Source organism: Euleptes europaea, chromosome 10 (assembly GCF_029931775.1).
Source record: "Euleptes europaea isolate rEulEur1 chromosome 10, rEulEur1.hap1, whole genome shotgun sequence".
Lineage (NCBI taxonomy): Eukaryota > Metazoa > Chordata > Lepidosauria > Squamata > Sphaerodactylidae > Euleptes > Euleptes europaea.
The window spans coordinates 54,745,019-54,749,462 of NC_079321.1; the positions used below are offsets into that span (position 1 = coordinate 54,745,019).

The 4,444-nt window shown below is 43.4% G+C and overlaps 1 non-coding gene across 1 annotated transcript; it reads right to left on the reverse strand.

The window, feature by feature from the left end:
- Positions 1-4,131: 4,131 nt before the first annotated feature.
- Positions 4,132-4,203, reverse strand: TRNAP-GGG (transfer RNA proline (anticodon GGG)). Its single transcript has one exon. It is a non-coding gene; the product is annotated as a tRNA-Pro (tRNA).
- Between the last annotated feature and the right edge of the window lie 241 nt (positions 4,204-4,444).

The following is a 4,444-nucleotide window of genomic DNA, read 5'->3' on the forward strand; positions in this document are numbered from 1 at the left end:
AGACGTACATGTTGTCTCTCTGTGCATGTTTGTACATGTGTTTTCTCTGTTGTGACACACCCCCACCTTGTAGAATGGCCTGCCCGATGAGGTCAGGAGGACTTGAATGCTTCTGTCATTCCACAAATTATGTAGAACATAGTTGTACAGGAGGGCTTTTATGTAAAGGTAATAGGGCTATACTATAAGAGAATGGTTCAGAAAGATGCTTTATAAAGTGAAAGAGACTGTGGACTATACCACAGTGTTTAGAACATATTATCTGTTTGCTGCATGTAATACCCAGCTGTTGCTGGATTAGGGTTGCCAGGTCCCTCTTTGCCACCGGTGGGATATTTTGAGGGTGGAGCCTGAGGAGGGTGGGGTTTGGGGAGGGGAGGAACTTCAATGCCATAGAGTCCAATGGCCAAATCGGCTATTTTTCTCCAGGTGAACCGATCTCTATTGGCTGGAGATCAGTTGTAATAGCAGGAGATCTCCAGCTAGTACCTGGAGGTTTAAGTAATAAAAAAATTATCTTGTACTGAGGAAGTAGTAGAAAAATAAAATGAAACAGCACTGATGAATAATTGGAAATATAATCACATCAAAAGAGAACAAGGTGCCAAAAAGCCAATAAACAAGAAATAAACAATAAGGCTACAATATATACAAGATATACAATCATTCAAAAAGTCCCGGAAGGTGCATACAAAGTCCTGGGATCGTAACCCACAACATGGTGTGGAATCCTCTGCTCAAGGTGCAGTCTACCCGAGTCTTGGAGGAAAAACCGAAGATGAGAGCGGAGACGCCCAACACGGATGATGCACCGAGACAGATCACAGAGCCCCGTGATCAGAGTAGTAAATCCCCGAGATGGGAACCCAGTGCAAATCCCATTTCGCAGGTGCTTTGTCTATTGGGAATTGTAGTCACAATGGATGAATATCTATCACATTGCCAAGTGAACATACACAACTCATACAAACGGAAGGCTGAAGAGTGGCTACTAGAAGGCTGCAACTTTATTTAGGATTGTGTTGTTGGTGTACTGCCTAGGAGCCCCGTGGCTCAGAGTGGTAAGCTGCAGTACTGCAGCCCAAGCTCTGCTCACCACTGAAGGGTGAGGAAAAGAGTAAAAAAAGTAAAGGTCCCCTGTGCAAGCACCGGGTCATTCCTGACCCATGGGGTGATGTCACATCCCGACATTCACTAGGCAGACTTTGTTTTACGGGGTGGTTTGCCAGTGCCTTCCCCAGTCATCTTCCCTTTACCCCCAGCAAGCCGGGTACTCATTTTACTGACCTCGGAAGGATGGAAGGCTGAGTCAACCTTGAGCCGACTACCTGAAACCAACTTCCGTTGGGATCGAACTCAGGTCGTGAGCAGAGCTTGGGCTGCACTACTGAAGCTTACCACTCTGTGCCACGGGGCTCTTAGTCGGTACACCAACAACACAATCCTAAATAAAGTTGCAGCCTTCATATATATGCCAGTTAGCTTAGAACAGTGCAGCTCTGCTTAGGATTCAACACAGAAGCTAAGGCATAAATGGACTGTCCCATTTGGCAAGGATCACCTAGTAGAAGAATTAATGTCATCCGTCATCTGGAAACCCATACACACTGGCTGCAAGGTTAATATGAAATCATACTTTCATCATCATTCTAAGTGTCTTAAATTCTCGTATATAGAACTATATGGAATTTAGACATTTATTGGAGAAAGAGATTAATTGCTGAGGATATGTGGAAAAGCAGCTGTTTGTTTATGGCATTGGTATTTTATCATAGACTGTGAGATTGGTTTTTTGAGTTAAGTGTAATGTTGGATGAGAATAAAATGGAACACAGTTTGACATGCCAGTGCGTTCAAAATTGAACAACTCTAATGGCATTGTCCCTGCAACAATGAAGATTATTTTATAAAACTTACTCATTGTTGAAAAGCATCTGAATGGCAGAGAATGTTACAGCAATATGGGACTGGCTCTAAGAAAACTATACATTTCAATGCATTTTAAGAATAGTTCTTTAAAAAGTGATAAAATACAGTTTATGCTTTTTTCTGTTGTGGAGTATTCTAGTTATATAGTCTTCCTTGCTTGTGTATAGGACTACATGCACAGTTGTTGGACCACAGTAAAAATATACATGGGAACACAACCAGTCATTGGCATAGAGGTTCAGCAAAGCCTTTGTTTGCTTTTAGCTACTTGGGAAATCACTACCACTTCTAGACTGGTTTCCTGGAAAATTTTGACTGACTGGTGTCACACATCCTGGTCACTTCCTGGCTTTTCGTGATAATGTTAGCATCAGTTTGACTCAGTGGATGAATAATTGAAAAACAACAAGACCAAGTTCATTTGAATATATGGGAATAATTGAAGACTGTTTTCCAAGCTAACTTTTCGTGTGTGTGGAAAAAAACGAATGCTTCACAGGGCTGCCGCTGCCACTTATATGAATGGAAGTTAGGGCTGCTTCACAGAATATGGCAATGTTGGGAAAAGGAACTTTGAATTTGCAGCGGCTTGGTATCTGCTCAGTATGTACAGTGTCCATATCACCAACTCACTATGTGAATCAATTCTGCTCACCTGGCCTGTTGCACCTCGGTGGTTGTAGTCTAGGGATCGCATGTAGGGTAGCGAATCTGCTACCCTCTAGGAGTGCTGCCTCTGTTATTTCTTCTGTTTGGTGAAGTACAAAACATGACACGGTATAATGTATTACGGGAGCAGGTGATGGGTTTGATTTGCGCCTGTTGTTACCTCCCAGCCCCATGCTGCTGCCAGCAGAGCTCACGTTAAGAAGAAGCCGAAGTAGAAGAAGAGTTGGTTTTTATATGCCGACTTTCTCTACCAATGAAGGAAGAATCACTGGCTTACAATCACCTTCCCTTCCCCTCCCCACAACAGACACCCTGTGTGGTAGGTGGGGTTGAGAGAGCTGTAAGAGAGCTGTGACTAGCCCAAGGTCACCCAGCTGGCTTCATGCATAGGAGTGGGGAAACCAACCTGGTTCACAAGATTAGCTTCTGCCGCTCATGTGGAGGTGTGGGGAATCAAACCCAGTTCTCCAGATTAGAGTCCACCACTCCAAACCACCGCTCTTAACCACTACACCATGCTGGTTAAACCTGGTGGAGCAGCATGGGAGAAGGATGCTTGGGGTAGAAAAATGCCTTGGACATTTGCTTCTGTTTTTGGCCACTCGTGCACAACAGCTCATTCTATTTTTTTTCCTTCTTGCCTCTCTTCTGGACACTTGTCCAATTTTCACTTAAGAGTTATTTCAAGCTAAACATCTTCAGGTTCAGGAGCTAAGAACTCTGCATGTATTCCAGTTAAAACTGTGATGGATGTAGCATACTTTCACTTGCTCATTACATCTAAAATCCTCATCACTAAACTGAAACAGCTCCTGAAATTTCCCTTCCAGTGCATAATAATCACTGGGATTTGTCTGTAGCTTTATATTTTAATCCAGTCTTGGTCTCATTGACTGTTTGACCTTCCTGAGAATGCTGAAGGTGCTGGAGAGGTCAAGCAGACATGAGGGAGACGAGACATGCAACAAGACAAAGATAAGAGTGGATTACTCAGTGACATCAGCACATTTCTCTCAAATGCCATATTTTATGTCGAACAGAAGACCTAGAAGGTATTGCTTGCAAGGAACATTTAATTAGGTCTTCAAAGTACTTTTACATTTTTAGAGAGGAAATGGTTATTCACAACCCTCACATTCAGGTTCCGGCTCCAGATTCCATAACTGAACAGGTACCGGTAATCGACAATTTCATTTCTCCTTTTGGGACAGTAGAACAGCCTTATACTGTGGGCTTGGGCTAGTCACAGCTCTCTTAGAGCTTTATCAGCCCCACCTACCTCCCAGGGTGTCTGTTGTGGGGAGGGATAGGGAAGGTGATTATAAGCCGGTTTGAGTCTTCTTTAAGTGGTAGAGAAAATCGGCATATAAAAACCAACTCTTCTTCTTCTTCTTCTTGAACACAAGAAACTGCCTTATACTGAATCAGACCCTTGGTCCATCAAAGTCAGTATTGTTTACTCATACCGGCAGCGGCTCTCGAGGGTCTCAGGCAGAGGTCCTTCACATCACCTACTTGCCTAATCCCTTTAACTGGAGATGCCAGGGATTGAACCTGGGATCTTCTGCATCCCAAGCAGATGCTCTACCACTGAACCACAGCCCCTCCCTCCCTCCTCCTCCTCCCCATTCTTTTGGATTTTCTGTCTCTTTTGGTCTATACATGCTTTTCATTCTCAAAAGGTAACACTGCAAACTTTCATAAGATTAATCAAATTTGTGCTGTGTGGAGTGGTGGGTGTTCAGGGTAGCACCTATTTGAAAGCACTGAGACATATTGCAACTGTATTGTTCGCTGCCTGGCTCTAAGGATCAAGATGTTCTAAATAAACAAAAGTCATAAACTT